At 30.8% G+C, this 22,958-nt stretch overlaps 1 protein-coding gene across 2 annotated transcripts in view; it reads right to left on the reverse strand.

Moving 5' to 3' along the window:
• The window catches only part of LOC114167044, a 33,513-nt gene extending 21,221 nt beyond the window's left edge, over positions 1 to 12,292 (reverse strand). For both annotated transcript variants that reach the window (XR_003600089.1, XM_028051963.1), the window contains exons 1-2: positions 12,165 to 12,292; positions 10,935 to 11,020 (exon numbers count right to left, since the gene is read on the reverse strand). The gene's annotated coding sequence lies outside the window, so the exon portion shown is untranslated. The remainder of the gene's footprint in view (positions 1 to 10,934; positions 11,021 to 12,164) is intronic.
• Between the last annotated feature and the right edge of the window lie 10,666 nt (positions 12,293 to 22,958).

Here is a 22,958-nt window from a genome sequence, read left to right on the forward strand (position 1 = left end):
TCTGCTTCAATTTATAGTTGTCAACATCCAATTTCGTCCGGCTAAATAAATAATAATAATTCGTTTTTTCAAAAAAAGGGTCAAAAATAAAAAAATAAAAAAGTTTTCTCTTTGGTTTTTTTCTTTGTCTAAATAATAATAATAACGGGATAATAATAATAATAAATTAATAAATAAAAAGAAAGATTTTGTTTTAATCTTGTATATATTTTCTTTTGAGGCTTTGTTTTATTTTAGCCCAAAATACTCTATATACCCACATCGTTTTTCTTGCAACTAACGACAACCCAACATTTAATTTTCGCACCTCCATTCTATGCTTTTTCGTTTCTGCTCCAGATTAAGAAGTTAGTCTAATAATTAGAAATAGAATATGTTCTAATATTTAGAATTATTTACTCTGACGTTGTGCTTTGATTTTATGACACCTCCTTTTCCAGATGAGGAAAATATTAATATGTTTCTCAAGAATATCTTTTTTTGTAATTATAATTAATCTGTCCTGATCACGTTTGATTTTGTGCTCTGATTTTATGACACTTTTTTCCAGATAGAGAAAGTAGTAATATAATTCAAAATAATATCTCTTTTACTAATTAAAATCAATTTTGCTGATCACGTTTGATTTTGTGCTCTCTTTTTTTCTATGATTTGATTCCCATATTGTAATAATATTAAGATCAGTTCTTGCCTTTTAAAACTCATTGTAATTAAGGCAGACCTTTATTACGAGATTACATTAGATTTATAATCTTGTGTATATAAACCCATCAGAAAAAGAAGAAAAGAATTTTTTCTCTCTCAAAAGTTTCTGGAGACCTCTCTCACCCTAAGCACGCATTCTCTTTTAACCCTCCCACATAAAAAAATCCACTCACCTTCGATCGCCACGCCCACGTGCTTCTTAGTGTTCCAACGCAACTATTGTAAGTCTGATCTCCCGTTCAGGTTCGCAAAATTAATTTTTTATTGTGTTATGTAGTATTTCTCGATATGTGTTTTTGATCTTGGTTGAATTTGATGTTTTCACTATTTCTTTTTTATATGAAAAAAACATTACTGTCATGTATTTTTTGGGTTCATTAGTTACGAATAAATGAGAGATCTCATATTTTAACATTTTATGAATATGTTGTGTCATGTTTTTCATATTAAGTTTTTAAAAGCTTTTACTTTACATTTTACAAAGAATAATATATATATATATATATATATATATATATATATTTAATCTTAAACGTTATTTTCTAATATTTTATTTATTTATTTATTTTCCTAATATTTTCATAAATTGAATATATAATAGTAACGATTTTTTTGGGTATCATATCTTATTTCAAAAGTTTTTTTTTTCTTTAAAGAAAATAATGATAAATAAATAATTTAAATACCTTTTTAATTTTTAAAATGTATAAGTGCTCGTGTGACCGCTCGCGTCGACTTAGTACTTAATATTTTCGCTTTTCTATAAGATTACTAAAAAAAATATACAAAATTTTCAAATATTAAAAAAGAGTGATATCAACATCTTCGAACAAATTGTTTTCAAAAAATTTTTTTCATAAAGAACTACGTGATCCTGATTCTCCATTATGAAATGAATGCAGATACGTAGGAGCAAGGAGTAATCCTTGTCGGGCCCAAAAAACAAAGAAATCTTTTTTGTTTCCTTTGTTTTTCTTTGTCATCTTTATTTATTTATTTTTTATTTATTAATTTATTAATTGTATTTTATTTTATTTATTTATTTATATTTTATTTCTTTTTTTTAAATAAATATTTAAAAGAGACCACATTAATTTGTATTTTAATTAAAGGTACCGTCTTAGAATGAACGTTGTAGGGTGCTAATACCTTCCCTACTCGTAATTAACTCCCGTACCCCCAATCTCTGTTTTCATAGACCTTGCTCTTTTTTATGGTTTTCCATAGTTTCCTATAATAATTATGGTGGCGACTCCAAAACTCTTTTTTACAAATTTTATTTTTTGGTTCGTCATCCCGTCGCGATTTCGGTTGTGACAATAGTAACTCTAAATGTTGGTTGATTGACAGTGGTTATACCAACCACATGTCATATGACAAAACTCTATTCAAGGACTTGAAGCCTACTAAAGTCTCAAGGGTCAGAATGGGAAATGGTGACTATATTTCTACAAAAGGAAAAGGAACCATAGCAATTTCAACGAGCTCAGGTACAAAAATAATCTCTGATGTTCTTTATGTACCTGACATTGATCAAAATTTGCTAAGTGTAGGATGGTTGATGGAAAAGGGATTTAAAGTGTCCTTTGAACATCCAAACTGCCTTATCTATGACATTGTTGGCCGAGAGGTTCTAAAGGTCAAAATGAGAGCTAAAAGCTTCTCATTTGATCCAACAGAGGAGAAGAATGTGGCCTATTACACTCAAGCCAATCTCATAGAACTTTGGCACAAGAGACTGGGTCATTGTCATCTTGAAAAAATGTTGAAAATACAGAAGAATGACATGTCAACAGGTGTACCAACACTTTCTGAAAATCTTTCAAATTGTAATGGTTGTCAATTTAGTAAACAAATCAAAAAGTCTTTTCCTAAATCATCTTAGAGAGCCTTTCAAAAGTTGCAACTAATTCACACTGATGTGGCAGGACCTTAAAGAACACCATCACTACAAGGTAGTCTCTACTTTATTTTGTTCATAGATGATTTTACAAGAATGTGCTGGATTTTTTTTCTTGAAATTCAAGCATGAAGTGGCTGGAGTATTTATGAAGTTCAAGAAAATGGTGGAAATTCAAAGTGGCTACAAGATTCAATTTCTAAGATCAGACAATGGGAAGGAGTATACATCAACAAAATTTAATCTATTTTGTGAAGAAGCAGGAATTGCGCATCAATTGACAACTCCTTACACTCCTCAACAAAATGGGGTAAGTGAAAGGAGAAACAGATCTGTGATGGAGATGGCTAGATGCATGTTGCATGAGAAGGAACAGCCTAAAACATTTTGGGCAAAAGCGGCTAATACAACAGTTTTCTTGCAAAATCGGTTTCCAACCAAGGCCTTGAAAGATAAAACTCCATTTGAGGCTTGGTATGGGTATAAACCTTCTCTAACCTTCCTTAAAGTATTTGGTTGTGTCTGTTTTGTATATATTCCTCAGGTTAAGCGTGATAAACTTGACAAGAAGGCTACTCTAGGCATCTTTGTGGGTTACAGTTCTGTTTCAAAAGCCTACAAAGTGTATCATCCTCAAACCAGAAAGATGACTATCACTAGAAATGTACATTTCAATAAAGGTCAGAAATGGGATTGCAAGAACTCACAAAGCACAATATAATTCTTTCCAATTATAGAAGATAATCATCATGGAGAATAAACCACAAAACTGTTGTAAGATTAATTGGAAGATGATCCTCTAATCAGAGGAACTAGGCTATTGTCTAACATTTATCAAAGATGTAATGTAGCAATTTGTGAACCTGCTAGCTGTGAGGAAGCACTAAGACTCCCAAAATGGAAAAATGCAATGGAGAAGGAGATGTCTATGATTCAAAATAACAAAACGTAGGGAGTTGGTTGACAAGCCTGAAAACAGAAAAGTCATTGGAGTCAAATGGGTTTTCAGAACAAAGCTTAATGCAGATATCTCAATCAACAAATACAAGGCCAGACTCGTGGTTAAAGGGTATGCACAAATCTTTGGTGTTGATTATTCTGGCACTTTTGTTCTTGTGTCTAGATTAGATACAATCAGATTGGTGTTAACTATAGTTGTGCAAAAGGGCTGGAAAATATTCCAGTTGGATGTCAAATCAGCATTTTTAAATGGAGTTCTAGAAGAAGAAATATATGTGGAGCAACCGGAGGGATTCGTAAAGCATGATAAAGAAGATAAAGTTTATCTACTAAGAAAGGCCCTATATGGCCTAAAGCAAGCTCCAAGGGCTTGGTACAGTAGAATAAATGATCACCTATTAAGCATAGGCTTTTCAAAAAGCTTATCTGAATTCACTCTTTATGTGAAAGATAAGGGAAATAGTTTTCCCATAGTTTCACTATATGTTGATGATCTTTTAGTAACTGGAGATGACACAAAGTTGGTTGACGAATTCAAGCAGCAAATGATGCAAGCATTTGAAATGACAGATCTTGGTCTCATGACTTATTTTCTTGCAGACATTATATTTGTTTTAAGTCTCTTATCTCGATTTATGCATTGTGCTAGTGAAATGCATTTAAGAGCAGCAAAAAGAATATTAAGGTATGTGAAAGGCACTCTTGATTATGGTATCAAATTTGATAAGTGTAAAGATTTCAAGTTGTGTAGATTTTCTGATAGTGATTGGGCTGGATCTTAAGATGACATGAAAAGCACTTTAGGATATTGTTTCAACCTAGGTTCAGGAGTTTTCCCATGGTGCACAAAGAAGCAAGAGATTGTAGCACAATCCATTGCAGAGGTTGAATTCATAGTAGCAACAGCTATTGTAAATCAAGTTTTATGGCTGAAAAAGATTCTATGTGATTTACACTTTCAGCAGAAAAATAAAATTGAGGTTTTTGTTGACAACCAGGCAGCAATTGCAATTGCAAATAATCCAGTATGTCATAGGAAAACAAAACATTTCAACATCAAGCTCTATTTTTTGAGGGAGATGCAGCAAAATGGAGAAGTGAACTTAGTTTATGCAAGTCTGAAGATCAGTTGGCTGACATGTTTACAAAGAACACATTGAGGAGCACTTTTTTCTTTCTTCTTTTTATTTCGCAAACAGCAATAGAGAAGCTTGGCTCATAGAAATAGGTGCATCAATCATAGACAATAAGTGCACCAATTTTTTTAAGGAACTTGATTGATCCCACTTCTCGAAAGTCATTATTGGCAATGGAGAAAGTGTTGATGTTAAAGGCATTGGAGTGGTTGTTGTTGAAACTTCTTTAGGTACTAAATACATTTCAAAGGTTTTATTTGTGCCCGATTTAAGTCAAAGTCTTTTGAGTGTGGGGCAAATGCTTGAAAAGTATTATGCTTTGCAATTTGAAAATTTGAAAGGTGTCATATTCAATCCCTTTGGATGTTAGATAATGTCCGTTAAAATGGGATTTTTTAATGGAAACAAACTGTTCTGCAAGCTTTTCCAAGCAAAGTAGATGATTCTTCTTTGTGACATAAGAGGCTTGACCATTTAAGTTAATCAACTTTAAGGCTAATGAAGTCTGATGATTTGGTGCAAAATATGCCTTCTATTCAAGAATATGATCATGTATGTGATGTATGTCAATATCGAAAGCAAAATAAGTTGTCATTTCCTTCTGAAGCAAGCTGGAGAGCTATGAAAAATTAGAACTTATGAACACTAATGTGTGTGGCTCGATGAGCACACCATCCTTAAATGGTGATATATATTCTCTGTTATTTGTAGATCATTTTACAATAATGAGTTAGGTGCTTTTTCTAAAACAAAAGTTAGAGGTGTTTGATGTTTTACAAAGGTTTAAGCTTTTGGTTGAAAATGAGATTGGATGCAAAATTAAAAAGCTTATATTTAATAATGGAACTAAGTATACAACAGGGGAGTCTAAAAAATTCTACGAAAAGTTTGAAATTCAACATCAATTAACTATCCTTACACTTCTCAACAAAAAAGGGTGAGTGAAAAGAAAAACTAAATGATTATGGAGATAAGGTGTTTGCTCTTTGAAAAAGATCTTCCAAAATCTTTTTTTTGGTATTGGCGGTTAATACCTCTTCATACATATTGAATATGGTGCCTACCAAAGCCTTGAAAGGGAAAACATCTTTTGAAGCATTGTATGGAAGGAAGCCTTTAATAGAGTATCTCAAAATATTTGGTTACGTTATACTCTTGTTCCCGATGTAAAAAGAGACAAGCTAGATCACAAGTCAAAAGTTGATATATTTTTAAGGTATTGTAATAACTCTAAAGGTTACAGGATATACAATCCTCTGACAAGAAGATTCTAATTAGTAGAAATGTGAAATTTGATAAGTTTTCTAGATGTAATTGGGAGAGCTACGAAGTAGAAGCCTCAAGCAAAAAATAACTTGGAGTAGACAATCTCTTAGAATAATTTTCATAAATTGAAGATGAAAATTTAGATCATGATGATGATTTTCAAATTAAAGTAACTAAAACCCTTGCTAAAATTTGTGAAAGGTGCAACATTATTGCACTTGGACCTAAAGATTATGATGAAGTTGTTGAAATAGATGGGTGAAAATGTGTTATGCTGGAAGAAATGAATATGATTGAGGAAAACAAAACTTGGCAACCTGTAGACGAGCCAAGTAATCAAAAGGTTATTAGTCTTAAGTGGGTTTATAGAACCAAATTTAATCCCAATGGATTTGTAAACAAACTAAAGGCTAGATTGTTTGTTAAAGGCTATCATTAACAACATGGAGTTATTTTCCAGATACATTTGCTCTGATGGCAAAGCATGAAACAATCAGGTTGCAAGTTGCATTGGCAGCAAAAATGGGTTGGAGAATGTATCATTTTAATGTGAAATCAACTTTTTTGAATGGTTTGCTTGAAAGAACATCTATGTTAAACAACCTAAAGGCTTTGTTGTTCCTAGCAGTAGAAACAAATCTACAAACTTCAAAAACCCCTTTATGGATTGAAGCAAGATCTAAGGGCCTGGTATGGCAAAATTGATTGGTTTTAACAAAATTGATTGGTTTCAAAGAAGTTAAAGTGAAGTTATTTTGTATATAAAAAGGTCAAGCAATGAAGCACGACTCATTATGTCCTTGTATGTTGATGATTTTCTTGGTCTTTAGCAACAATTCAGATTCCTTGAGCAAATTTAAGCATGACATGGAAACTCAATTCAAGCATGAATTACTTTCTTGGAATGGAATACATTAATGTGATGCAAGAATCTTGATTGCACAAAGAAAATACATTCTAAAAATGTTGAATAAGCTTCATAATTATACCTATAAATCGATGAACATGCCCCTTGTGGTAAATGAGAAGTTGTCATTTAATTATGCTAGTGCAAAGTAAAAGCTTATACTTATAGAAGCTTAATTGAAATTTTATTATATCTTACAGCCACTAGACCAGACATAAAGTTTGCTACAAGTTTGCTATCCATATTTATGTATTGTCCTAGCCAAGCTCATTATCATGCAACAAAACGAGCATTAAGATACATAAGAGGCACAACTAACTATGATCTATGAATTTTAAGGATGAAAATGGAGATCTTCAAGGATATGCAGATAGTGGGAAGGAAGCTTAGATGATGCCAATAGTACATCTGGTTATGTTTTCTCATTCGATATTTTTAGAATTCAAAAAAATAAGATGTGGTGGTTCAATCCACCTCTGAGTATGTACCAGTCATAGCAGTTGCAAATCAAGCTATTTGGCTAAGAAATTTTTCATTTGATATAGGACAACTATATGATGAACCTAGTGTCATACGGGTTAATAATAAGTCAGTCATTCATTAAAATTTCAAAGAATCATTTCCAACATGATAGAACAACGCACATCAAGGTGAACTATCATGCCATTAGAGTATTGTAATTTAAAAATTCAAATTGAAGACAATAAGACCAAAATAGTCCTTGAGATCAAATTTGAAGTCTTGAGATCAAAGCTTGAAATATCCAAGAAATATTAAGGACGAGTGTAAAAAAATGAGATTTTTCTAGATATTATGTGAGGTTGATATTAATTATAGATCTTATTTTTGTGAGAAAGTTGGTTGTATGATTAATGGTTAAGTAATTATGAGTGATAGCATTTATTTTATGCATATTTATAGCCACCGTCTCAATATTGTAAGAAGACTCTTTGACTCCCTTCCATATCTTTACAACAAAAACTCTATTCTCTATTTATTCTCTAGTTTTATGACCTTTGCATTTTTTGTTATGGTTTTACAATAATAATACATGAGAGATTGTGTTTTGTAAACATTGTTTATGTTCATATTCTTTTACTATTTTCACCTTTATAAACATAATTAATTTTATTAATTTAATAATTTATTAGACAAACTATAAATATTATTAAATTAATAATTTTTTGGTATACAATTTTATTAAATTAATAATATTCTTTATTTTCATAATTATGATAACAATAATTATTTGTTAATAATAGTAAAAAGGATTAACATCAAGTGTTTTTCATTACAGGGCATGATAGGCCTTAGCGGATCTTGACCAATATTCTTAAGAAGTCAAAATAATATACTAAATTTATATATTTAATTATTGTCACTAATACAATAAAAATAAATACATAATTTAGTATAATGATTATTATAAAAGAAATCACACATATTTAAAGGATTGTCCTCCACCTTTGAGATTTAAACTCATCAATAATTAGAACTAAAATTTTCTGTTATTTCTTTGTCAATGAAAAGTAAGAATATTAGGAGAGGGCTCCTATGATTGAACAACTGAATCATTAGTACCATGATTTAGGATATGTGAATAAGTTAAATATGTCTCATTTTCATCTTTACGACTAGTTTATCTTTTATCATTTAAAAAAATGATTTTATTTTTATTCTTCATCAATATACTTCTTTAAAAAAAATAAGACCAAAATAATTTATCATAATCAAATAAAAGAAAGATTGAGAGACATAAATATTAAAATAAATATCTATGATAATCAAACCACAATTAAAAATCAATTATGAAAAAATACATAATAAAATATTTTTTCCTCTATATTCATAAAAGATAAATATATAAAGACTTATGAGATAAAAAATAATTTTAATTACTAAACTCATATTTCACTATCAAATGAGACAAGAGAGGGAGAAAACAAATGAAAAATGAGAGCAAAAATAATGATTATTTTGTTTTTTTTTTACAAAAAGGGTTCAATTTACTAATTAATTAAACTATCTCACTTCTCTATATTATTTTTTAGTCTTATATGATTTCTAAAGTTTTATATATATTTTTTTAAATAAATTTTTAATAATTTGATTAAAAATGTTTTAAATAAAATTTTATTAAAATTTTTGATATTTTAAAACGTAAAATTTTAAATTTTATTATAACATTTTATTATAAAATTTACAAGAATAAAATTTGATTAAAAATATTTTAAATAAAATTTTATTAAAATTTTGATATTTTAAAACTTAATATTTTAATTTTTATTATTACATTTTATTATAAAATTTACAATAATAAAATTTGATTAAGAATATTTTAAATAAAAAGAATTTTAAAATTTTGATATTTTAAAACTTAATATTTTAATTTTTTATTATTACATTTTATTATAAAATTTGATTAAAAATATTTTAAATAAAATTTTATTAAAATTTTGATATTTTAAAACTTAATATTTTAAATTTTATTATAAAATTTACAAAAATAAAATTTTATTTAAATATTTTTAATCAAATTATTAAAAAAATTAAAAAGTATATAAAACTTTAGAAATTATATAATAGTTTAAAATACAGAAAGATGTCATTAAATTGCTTCTGTCATATGAAATTAATTAGTAATCTGATCCATTTTTATAATAAATTGATCAAAATCACCCGTTTTGTAAAAAAATTGAGTGTTTTTCTACTCAGAAACAAAAAAAGTGAACAGACAAGAACAATATATAATAAATTCAAAAGACAAAATAAAATATTTTTTAATAAAATTTTTTATTCTTTATTATATTTGATTTTAGATTTTTTTTATTTATTAACATTTGTTTTATAAAAAAATAAAAAATGTTTAATTTAATTCTCATTAATTTCCAAAATACTATATATAATTTTAAAAATTAAAAATTTTTAATTACATATAATTTAAAAAAAACAAAATTTTTAATTACATATAATTTAAAAGATTTTAAAATTTTTGGCTACATAAAATTAAAAATAAAAAAAATAAAAAATAAAAAAACCAAAATTGTCCACCAACCCTAGTAACATCAGCCACTGATGATAGGTATGAGTTAGATTATTTAATATCTATCCTAAAAATAAAAATTCATTTCATCCTCATATTCAACTGTAAGGAAATTTTATCTTCCTTTAATGTTGATGGGATCCATATTTTTATTCATGCTTTCAATTTAATATATATATATATATATATATATATATATATATAAATATAAATTTAGTACGCATCTCTATTTTGTTTTGGCTAAACCTTAAAGCTAATCTAACATATGTATTTAAAATGATGTTAAGAGCAAATAAATGTGTACAGAATTAAAAATTAAACTAAATTATATATTTTGTTAAAATATAAAGTTTAAAGGTCATCTTCAGCGATTCACAGACATTGTTTAAAGCTAAACAATGTTTAATAGATCTCATCATAACGTAACATTATACATGTTTAAAATTATACTTGAGAGAAAAACAACTTGTTTAGGTTACATGGAGTTGCTTATGAAAGTTGACTTAAAAAAGAGAAGATAATGATACTATAATTCTCATTTTTTATTTTTATCTATGATATAGTATAAGTTATTGATTAATATATTATTTTTTTTCTTTAAAAGAATCAATAATTTATATTAAGCTATGTCAGAAAATAAAAAAAGTAAAAATCAAAAAATAAAAATCAAACTACAACTTTTCTGAAGAAAAAATAAGGTTTATTAATAAAATCTGCAAGACACATGGCGTGATATTGTTGATGCAATATCACTGTTTTGTATAATAAACTTTATTGCTTACAAAAAATTACGTAGGTACTACATAGGCTCACGGAGAAAATATTTTAAATTATAGTATGTAGATATTCTAGGATTCAAAACATAAATTTCAAAACTAAAATAAATAAAAAATCATGGATATAGATGTTCTTAAGCAAATATACATGCTCTAAAATCGTTCAAGAAAAAAAAATAAAGGATTAAAGTTGCAAATCATGGGGAACCAAAATTAATAGTTTAATATAATATAGACTTACCATTTACATTAGAGAAGATCCACAGCCTTTGCATCCATGAAAATAACTTCAATTAAGGTGACATTAATTCACTTGACAAGACAAATCTGTGACATAAAATATGATTTAATCAAAATTATTTCATTCAATCATCATATAAACTTTTATTCTTTTCGTTCCAAAATTTTAGAAATTTAAGATCTTTTTCCATACTCATTCGGAAATATTTAATTTATACAAATTTAGTTTAAATTAGTCACGTTTATTAATATGTTTATTAATATAACTGCTTATACTATTTCCAACAATTCAATGCACGTCTACAAACAAAGTAAAATTTCCAACAATTCATTATATTATTTCCTACATAGACATTATCTATTGAAATATTTGTAGGAACACTCAATTGCTTCTAAAAGACGACTTTTTAATTCTAAATGGAAGCTAAAAACAAAGGTTTTTTCTATGTATTTGCTTATTGTATCTTGTTCTTTATTATATCTGCTGCCAGCAACTTTCCTATTTATGTTAAGATTTTTTTTTTTGTTACAAAAGAAAATGATATAGGTTTTAGAATAATGAAAATGAAATGATATCTTGAAGGAAAAAAAATCATGGGATCTGAAAAAAATTGTGAAAGGTAGGTTTTGATTGGTGATCTTAGTTGGGCAAATATCTAGCATGCTATTCATAAAATATTGGATGTACTATTTGGTTTTGTCTTTGTTTTGTAAAATGTCTTATATTCTCTATTATTTTATCTTTTTTATATATAGACTTAAGGGAAAACAAGATATTTTTGGATAGTATCTTATAATGTTTCGAGTTTAAAGAGATTATATTACAATACATAACTTGTTATGTATAATAGTTTTGTTTATGTAATATTTGTGTTAGAAATGGAAATATAAATTCTAAATCATATATATATATATATATATATATATATATATATATATATATATATATATATATATATACTCCGTTTCATTCATATAATATGAAGACTTGACTCCTTTTTCTGATAGCAGCAGTAACGAAATTAGAATAACTGAAAAAAAAAATTCGTGAACTTTAAAGATTGATGAATTCAATAAGGTTATCAGTGAAAAATTTAAGTAGCAGCAAGGTAAGAGAAGAACGGAGTTTAAGATAATAAGAGGATTTAGATTATAGATAAAGTAAAGATGCATTATTGGATGGATGGAACAAACCTAAACTTCAAATAAGAAGGAGAAATATAGTGTGTACCTGACAACAACAATATGAAGAAGACAACAAAAAGAAGCAGAAAGTGTGATGAAGAACACAGACAAAGAATCGTAGCTTTCTCCAATCACTTCAAAGCATTGAGATAACAATGAAAATGAAGTTGTGAGAACTCACTCAAAGGAAATCTGCTTTTAATTAATGTATACCAAATACAATCTGTGTTGATGTTAGCACCCACCTAATGCGTTGAATTTCACTTTTATAATATTTGTTTTGGTTCTTATATATACATTTTCTTATATTTATTTGTTGGAAGGAATACTAAGCGTGATGTAGGTGTGAATTGGACTTTTGGTGTATAAAACAAAATGTTGCACTAAATTAAACATTAGCTTTTAGATTATTCTTTATGACTACCTTTTGAAGTCTCTTAAAGTATTGTTTGTATGAGACTATATTCTAATTAGCTTCATAATTTTTTTTATAGTCTAAGCTTTAATCTTAACAATTTAAACATGTTCTTTGCATGATGTTTGCAATTTGTTTGCAATTTTTATGTGTTAAAAAAATATTAATTATTACTTTTACCCTCATATTATTTTTCTTTCAATTTTATATGTATTTAATCTCTTTTTATTGATACATTTTTTTACAAGAGTATAATTTAAATTTGTTAGTACAAATTTATGGATACATTAACCATTCTTTTATTAAACTTCTAAAATTTTTAATTAAATTGTAAGCTTTAAAGTTTATGAATATAAATTTCAAAGTTTAGTGTTTACGAACGTCTCACATCTCACGCGCACATCGCATGTCGAACGTCACACGTCGCATGTCGCACTTTGCATGTCGCAAGTCGCGTGTCTCACGTCTCACGTCTCACGTTGCACGTCGCACGTCGTAAGTTGCACGTCGCACATCGCACGTCTCACGTCTCACGTATCACGTCTCACGTCTCACGTCTCACGTCTCACGTCTCACGTCTCACGTCTCACGTTTCACGTCTCACGTCTCACGTCTCACGTCTCATGTCTCACGTATCTCGTCTCACGTCTCAGTCTCACGTCTCACGTCTCATGTCTCTCACGTTTCACATCTTTCGTCTCTCACCTTCCACGTCTAACGTCTCCCACGTCGCACGTTCCACGTCCCACGTCCCACGTCCCACATTCCACGTGTCACGTCTCACGTCTATCACGTCTCCCGTTCCACATCATACGTCTCACGTTCCACGTCCTACGTCTCACGTCTGTCACGTCTGTCACGTCTCACGTCCCACGTCTAATGTCTTATGTCTCACGTCTCACGTTCCACATCTCACGTCTCATGTCTCACGTCCCACATCTCACATCCCATGTCGCACGTCCCACGTCCAACGTCTCACGTCCCACGTCCAACGTCTCACGTCCCACGTCCCACGTCTCACGTCTCTCGTCTATCGTCTCATGTCTCTCGTCTCCCGTCTCACGTCTCACGTCGCACGTCCCACATCCCACGTCTCACGTCCCGCGTCCCGCGTCCCGCGTCCCACGTCTCACGTCTCACGTCCCACGTCTCACGTCTCTCGTCTCACGTCTCATTTCCCACGCCTGACGTTCCACGTCCTACGTCTCACGTGTCACATCCCACATCTTACGTCTCACGTTTCACGTCCTACGTTCCACGTTCCACGTTCCACGTCTCACGTCCCACGTCTCACGTCCCACGTCTCACGTCCCACGTCCCACGTCTCACGTCCCACGCTGCACGTCTCACGTCCCACGTCCCACGTATTACTCCCACGTCTCACCTTCCACGTCCCACGTAGCACATATCACGTCTCACGTCCCACATCGCACGCCTCACATTATTGCACTTGATGATGCTTTAGTTTACTGGTTGCAGTATAGCTAAGGTTCTTCTTTGCATCCTTCTTCAGATAATAGTTTCTTATTGATCAAAAGAAGGAATAGAAATGACGTTATTTTATCGGAATTAGGAAAGTTATTCTTATGCAACAACAGTAATTTCAAGTTTTTACAGATGTCTGCTATCATTACATGGATGATTTTAGAAAAGTGTTTAGATGTTGGCAGACAATATTTTTTTATTGGTTTTCTGTTCTGACATTCAATATGCGAAGAGATGTGTCACAAAATTCTAATCAAGGGTGGACAAAAAATTCATTCTTTATAATCCAATCTATTTTTTCTATGATCTAATCCATTTAATATTTATTTTATTAAAAATTCAATCCATTTAAAATGCATTTTATTGGATATGGATATCAATCTGATATATATTTTATATATTTTATGAATTGGATATCCGTTCTCTAAATCTAGATTTTCAAAATGGATAATCCAAAATATTCAATCCAAATTTTCAGTTTATATTTTTGGTTAGGTTAGGCTAAAAGTTGAGACCGACTAGTCCAAATTTATTCGTATTTGATTGAGTTGGTGTGACCCTATACAAAATTTGGCTGAATTTTGTCAAGTCGGTTTCGATCGAAATTTGGCCCAGCTGGTCCTGGACAAAATTTGGAAGTATTCGGTTGAGTTCACCCCGACCCAAATTTGACTGCATTGGCCTGAGTCGACTTAGACAAAATTTGACCGTATTCGGCTGAGACAACCGCGACCAAAATTTGGCTATATTTAGCCTAGTTGGCTCCAGTCAAAATTTGGTCGAATTCAATCGAGTTGGCCCTGATTGAGATTTGGCCGAGTCGGCCCTGACCCAAATTTGGTCGTATTTGGGGTATGAAAGAAATATATTAAATAACAAAAATCATTAAGATTGAACATCCAACCCTGGTGAATATGGAAGTTAGTTATCCCTATACATTCTGAACTCTAGGAAAAAAATAATAATAATGAATGTCTCTAGCCTTCACAATGTGTCTCTACCAAAGAATTAAGTTTTCTCTCTGCCAAAAGGGAGGTTCCCTATTCCTCCAAAATGGGTGTTAATTTTTTATTGTGTAGAACTTTCTATTTAAAGACTTTCAGAACTCAACTGGACTTGGAATTTTGACTTAAATTTGTAATTGAAGTAACCAATCCTATTAATAATAATTGATTATGTTGATAACCTCTTAAATTTCTCTGATATTTCCATTTATTTACAAAATATAAACTAAATACTTATGTTTCTCAATTTGTTAAATAAAACCTTAATTATCTAATAAAAGATAAAATACTTATATTTTATAAAATTATTCAATAAATCCTTAATTATTTTAATAAAAATAATAAAAATACCTATAAAAGATAAAAATTAAACATCATAAAAACATAATAATGTCAATTATCAGTATTACAACAAGAAAGATCATAAAATTTGTCTCTCAGTTAATTCGTAAAAACAAAGATGTACATTTTTACGAAATACAGATCAACATTCAGTACAAGAAAATGTCTCATTAGTAACCAATTTTAGTGACCAAAAGTTGTTAATCACTATAGTGACCAATTTAGATAGCAATTTACATAATAAAAAATTATTGATTACTAAAATAGTCACTATTATAAATAAAAAATTATAATTGGTCACTGAATCGGTAACTAATTAATTAGAGACTAATTTAGAAACTAACTCATTTTGGTTGCCAAAATCTAAGTAGCTAATTTTTAATGACCAATTTCCTTTGATAGCTAAAACCATGATAGTTAATTTTAAAGACCAATTTAGTGACCAATTATAATTTTTTATTCATAATAGTGACATTTTAGTAACCAATAATTTTTTATTTTGTAAATTGGTATCTAAGTTGCTCATTATAGTGACTAACAACTTTTAATCACTAAAATTGGTTACTAATGAAGTATTTTCTTGCCGTGATTCTCTTCTACATTTCCCCGTACAATCAACTCTCTAATATAAAATAAGGATTATCTCTTATTTCAACTTAACAAAAGAGAACAAAAATAATATAATAATTGTGATCTTAAAATGTTTAGAGAGGTCTCAACTTAACTTCTACGGTTCCTCTTTGATTATTTTCTTGAATAGTCTAATTTTTTATCTTCACAATTCAACTTTGTTGTTGTAAAATGAGTTGGTTATAATGTTAATTTATTACTTCAAGCTTCAATGCTTCATAATGATTTCTTTTATTTCTCTAGTTTTCTAATTACATGATATTTCACCTTCACCTTGGATGTATTTAATTCTAGCATATTGGACATGATTGTTTGTAATTACAATGATTAACTTATTATCAACCTTAATGATAATAGATACACCATGCAACTAACCATCATAATAAAAAATTTCTAAGTCAAATGACTTGATTTACAACTATTATAGCTTAATGTATTTAGCTTTAGCTGTAAATTAAACCACCACCTCTTGTTTTTTTGAATTTCAAGAGAAAACACTACTACTAAATGAAAAAAAAATAAACTTATTGACATTTCTTAAACTTCTTGTTCAGGCAATATCTAGTTACCCTTGAAGATCTCAACTTCTATCCTTTAAAAATCATAAATCATAATCAAGTATACCACCTATGTATCTCAACACATGTGTTTGTTGCATAATAGTGAGCTAGCATTGGACAATGCATAAGTCTAGACAAAAATATTAGCAACAAACATTATATGTAGTCTAGTAGTTGTAAGATACAATAAACTTCCAAGCTTCTATAAACAAAATTTTCTACTTTCCTACCACTACAAGAAAACATTGATTTAACTTTCAAATATTAGTGTTGGCCAAATTGTGACGGTATCAGTATCGGCCTAGTCGACTCTAGTACGATGAAAAGATTAATTTTTTTTAAAATAAACTTAAAAAAGGTAAAATGATTTTTAAATTTTTTTATTAAATAAATATTTGTATTAGCGTTATCTTAACCGATGCTAATCCTATTTATTTTTAATATTTTATTTATTTAAATGGACGCTAAAAATAAATAAGAAAGTATTGAAATTAAGTAAGGTTAGTCGATGATAACTTTATTTATTTTTAATATTCTTATTTATTTAAGTTAGTGTTGGTTTTGCGAATTTTAACTATAAAAAAATATTAAAAAAAAATAAGGTTAGCATGTGTACTTGATAAGTATGAAAAATACTTATTATTCTTATTTTATTGGACCTCTTAATTGTACTCAATCATGTGTTTTGTGGGAAGTTTTAGGTTGTTTTTAGGTTCTTTTAGGTTAGATATATTTTGTGTTATCTTTGAGATTATTGTATAGGAAAGTGAAGGATTGGAGAAGAAGTGAGGTTATTCTGTCAGGTCCCAGTTGCCCAGCGAAATGGACTAGTCGCCCAGCGAGTGTGCTCTGTCGCCCAGCGAGTAATCACCGATCGCCCTGTTAGGTTTTTAAGGAGGGGGTATCACTGGGGAGAACAAACACCAATGAGATCTGAGCCTAACCACATAAGACACTGACACCACTCTCAACCCAAAACCTTAAGGCAATGGGTTTATGGGTCTTTATTCTTATATAGTGCTCTACTTTCTCATTTCTGGTCAATGTGGGACTTAGACTCACACTTGGATTCCTAACAATCTCCCCCTCAAGGGTGAGTCCCTTCAACCACATTGGTACACTCCCCCTCCAGCGGAAGCTGCCCAACCACGAGTACTCCTTTTCTGCCCTTTTCTGTACCGTCGTTCTTCTTAACGGGAAACGCTTACCTGGAACCCTTATCTGGGACCCTTGCCAGGAAGACTTTCGATACTAGGACCATACTAGTATTGCACTCGTCTGAGCCGGTATTAACCAGGCTCTGATACCACTTGTCAGGTTTTACAGAGGGGGTTTCACTGGGGAGATACAACACCAATTAGATCTGAGCCTAACCACATAAGACACTGACACCACTCTCAACCCAAAACCTTAAGGCAATGGGTTTATGGGTCTTTATTCTTATATAGTGCTCTACTTTCTCATTTCTGGTCAATGTGGGACTTAGACTCACACTTGGATTCCTAACACGCCCAGCGAGAAGACGATTTTCTGAAGTGGTTATAGTTTTGAAAAGTTACACGAAACGGTGTGCTGGAGTGTGGGAACGCGACAGAACCAGAAAAGAGTCGAAAAAACACCATTCTAGGGCAAGGAGACTTCACAACAATTCCTCCATTCCATCAAATTCATCCATCCTTTGTTCTAGATGCTTAGGAGTGACTAAACTCCTCCTTCATTGGGGTTAGATGTAATGAACCTATACTCTTTGTAATTTTCCTATGCAATGTAATCTCTTTCGTTGTCATATGTTTTATCTCAATTATAAATGTGCTTGATGGAAAATCTTTGCTATTTGGTTGTATCTAATTATTGGAAAATGAATTGGAACTTAACCTTGGATAGAACAACCATGAGATTGGGTTCTAGGAATAGACGTAATCTCTAGGTCATTCTATACATCAAATCTTAATGCAAGTCATGTGTTAAAATAGTTAAGGAATTAATATTTTAACATATTTGACTTAGAACTTACTTCTAAGGAATTAGGGGTTAGTAAGCTTATGATGAGGATGTTTGAGCACGATAGAGAAATTGTGTAGGAAATATTGCGTTAGTATGGTTCATGAAATCCAACCTTGATGAAGTGTTTCTTAAATCCTTTTATAACTTTAGTGTTTATTAATTTTGCATGTTGTTCTTAAATTAAACCAATCTTTTACGTTGACATTATTGCTAAAATTAGTAAATAATCACACTTAGACAAACGAACACAAAACACAAATCCCTTGGGAAAACGATACTTGGACTTCCATTTTTACTACTTGTAACGAATTGGTACACTTGCCAAAGAGTTAACAGTACTTAGCGAACATTAATCCCATTTATTTTTAATATTTATATTTATTTAAGTTATTGCAACCCATGCTCATTTTTCATATTGAATATGGACAGTAGATTAATTTTAATCTAATGATCCAGATTTAAAGTTGACAAATCTTCTCACTCATAATTTTTTTCACTCACTTTGTATATAAATCTCATCACACTCATCTTCTTTCATCACATTCATAAATCTCCTCACACTCTATATTTCATCCACATTCATTTCTTTCATCCACATTCATTTCTTTCACCCACATTCATGTTTTTCATCCACACATTCATCTATATTCTTTTAGTCATCTCTTCATCCATTTTATTTTCCTTTGCTCTTTCATTCACACACTTTCAATTTAAAATTCAAAATAGAAATCCATTTTTAAAATAAATATAAAATGTCTACGTTGGTTTACCATTCGCAAATCTGATTGTGGATGTTCGGCGTGGTTGTAGCGACAAAGTGCATGGTGTCTAGAGATTAGCGCTTGCTCCCCGCATTCGTGGTAGTTTTTGTTGTGGCTCGCAATGCAATAATTATGGCGTTGTTCTTCGTGTTTGCGCTTCCTGCGAACCTCTGGCGGTGAGTGCAAGTGACGTGATGGTCCAGTAGATGTTGGGGTGGCCTGCACAATGAGAGTTGGTGGTGCAAAAGTTTGCCATAAATGATGGTGTTGCGTATATCAATTGTCTAAATAAAGGTCAAGTGGGTCAGGTCACAATCGAATCGTGGGATTTGAATTTGTGTTATACTTTTAAGTAAAAAGAGTTGCGCTCAGACTAATGGTTATAGCTTAACAATTGGTATCCGAACCAAGGTCATGAGTTTCGGGTTGTACAATTGTTCCGTGGTAGGGACCAGGTGGACCAAGTCACAATCAAATCGTAGTGGTTATAGCTTTTGATCCAGTGGTAAGCATTTGATCCTAATAGACGGTGATGAGAAGGAAGAAGATAATGGTAGTTGTGGTGGACATTGCAATTTTTTTAAAATTATGTGAAAATTTTACTTTTGTTGATCAACACCAAAGGTAACAAATTTAAATGTGTTAAAATAACATACCTAAATTTATGTCTGCGTCTAATCCAAAACAGGCATGCAATATCAAAATAACATACGTAAAAACTATTTGTGTGTTAGTGGCAGCACGTGGGTTATCCATGTAATATCCCAATTTAATAGAATAATTCTAATTTATAGAACGCATCATGTTTATAGTATAAAATAGAGCACCGACATAAAGTATATTAGAATTAACCTTTTACAGTTATCCCAAATTATACTAGAATGGAAGCCCAAAGACACAACACAATGCCATGAAAAGAATCTAAACACATATTAGATTAAACTAAAAATTTGCTAAAAGAGCAACAAACTGCAAAATAACAATACACAAGAAGAAATGCTCAACAATGAGCAATAAAGGATCTAAGAAGCCTAACTACATTGCAACCTCTTCGCCAACATCACGATCACCAAAAGTCTCCACATCTGCTCACACCAAGGATTTGGTGATCATCGCAAAAGAAAAAAGCCAAAGAAGAGAATAGACACAAAGAGAAAGGGTATGCTAGAGTAAAATATTTAACATGTTATTGAGCAAGCAGATTATAAAACAGGTTATAGACAAGCAAAGCAGTAAGCACCTAAAACATGTGAAAGCAAACAATTAAAGGACTCCAACTCAATATCTGGATCATACTCTTGATATAGAATTCTAAAGGAAGTATGCACCTGTGCTGGTTTCTAAACTCTGCAGAGTCTAGATGCAAGGGGTTATCACCCAACCACACACAGGGTTAATCCTCTAATGTCTTGGGTCCAATATGTCCCAAGACTAGGACCTCTTGTCATTCTCATCACATAAATTATTCTACTCTATGTGAGCGTGAATAATTATTAGAGTTCAAGATACCTTCCTTTATCTAGACATCTCCTATATCAAGGTATGCACTAACACCATCATCACCAAGAGTTTCCCTTGAAACTCTTTTACTAACAAAATCCACATGCAATATGAAGCATTCAATTCTCATGCCAAACCACCACCAACCATACAGTAATGTTTTCCATTTCATACACAATATAACACGATCCCATTCAATCTCATGTTTTATAAATGCATACCAATGTCCAACCCAACCAAGTCATGGCTCGTTACACAACAACATATTATGCAAACGATTTGGAATTTTAGAAATAAAACTGCAGCTTGTGTAAAGCTCCAAAAATTTTGTATTTATATTCAAATTAAAGATGATTGAATCAAGAACCAAATGCAACAAGAACCAACTTAATTGAATAACTATAGAGAAAGTTATGTACCAAACAAGCAACAAAGGTCAATGTTGTCAACAACCAAAATACAGAGACCTTGCGATAAAAACTTATCTCACTATAGAACTCCGATTCAAGATCCGACCGGTCAAATTTAAGAACTAGGTGTTAAGGATCAGCTGTTAAAATTTCAGCTCGATCCAACGGTTAACGAAGTAGGAACTCTCATTTTACGAAAAGTGTACAGTGTAGGAAAATGGGTAGCGCCACACGATATGCTTCTTGGTTGTGAGATTTTGACTTGTTCCACTGCACAATTTGGTATCTTGCACTTTTATCTTCTCAAAATAATTTCAAAGTGGTTTATAGATGATACCAAACTAAAAAATTGCAACAATCAATATCTCTCGTTCCAATTGCAATCCAAACTACATAAAATTCTCTAACCCATAGATACCCAAACATGAAATTCATCCCAATTCAATGCAATCATCAATCAAACAGACTCAGCACATTCCAGAACGAAAATAAGTACACACTATTTCAAAGAAAAAAGAAGAAGTTCTAGCTTTCCTTACCTTAATGAGACTTAGTTAAACAAAACCGAACTTTAAGGAAGAGCACCATAGCTCCAGGAACAAATTGAGGAGCTAAAATATATCGACACCTGAATCAAAACATAGTTAAGAGTTACAAGAATGAACCCTACGCAGGGCCACCACAACACAATTGGAAAAAGGAAGGTTGAGGTCTACTTACACGGAGATATGAGCTCAGACAGCTCCGAACAGGGACGACTCATTAGTTCAGGGAGGCAAAAGCTGGTGTCCTAGCAGAGCTCTTCCAGCACTAAAGGGAGGGAGAAACTGTTCTCTATAAAAAGTAGCAGAATGAAGAGTAAGCGACTGTAAGGGATCTCGGAGGTTCCAAAGTGGGTTGAACTTGAACCCTTGAAAAGGTCAGGCCCAACCCCTCCTTAGGACAAAGTGTAAAATAGAAAAAAAAAAAGTCTCACAATCCATAGACAAATATTAACAAAAATATTGTTTCCAATCTTTTTAAAATTGAAAACCAATCAAAATTCAATAAAAAAATTAAAATTGAAAAAAAATATATTTGAATATGTTTTTCTCAAAACCGAACTGTTTGATTCGCTTTGTAGTTTGACATTATGCGAGAGAAGTATTTTTTAAATTGACAAACTATTTATTTCATATCCTTCTCTCTTGGTCCAGCCGTGACTAAAGACTTTGATTAAAAGAATTCCCTTTGAATTCTTAACCTTGTATTTGACTTTGATTAAATGCTTTTAAATATAGTAAATACTTTTAAATAATAGTCATACCATGCCATACTTATGAATCAATATTTGAAAAATCAAAGATAGACACAATTAATTAACGTGTGATATTCAAGGTTGAATAGGTCTTACCCTGCACTAATTCCATCCTTCACAGAAACAATATTTTATTAGACTATACTTATCTTCTTATCAAGTCTACTGTGAGTGAGTCCAGTTCATGAAAAAAAAATATCAATATTTACAAATGTTGAAACTAGTAAATTGATCTTAAATGTTTTAGAAAAGAAATATCCTTTTTACTTATGAAAAAATATCAGCCTAAGAAAGTATACATGAAAAATACCCACTTTATTCATGACCGAAAATCCATGAAAAGTAATTCATGGGAAATAATCTTTTTATCTATGAAGAAATATTCGTAGAAAAATATTCCATAAAAAAAGATAAACAGCAGATGCATACAGA

Source organism: Vigna unguiculata, chromosome 10, assembly GCF_004118075.2.
Source record: "Vigna unguiculata cultivar IT97K-499-35 chromosome 10, ASM411807v1, whole genome shotgun sequence".
Classification (NCBI taxonomy): Eukaryota; Viridiplantae; Streptophyta; class Magnoliopsida; order Fabales; family Fabaceae; genus Vigna; species Vigna unguiculata.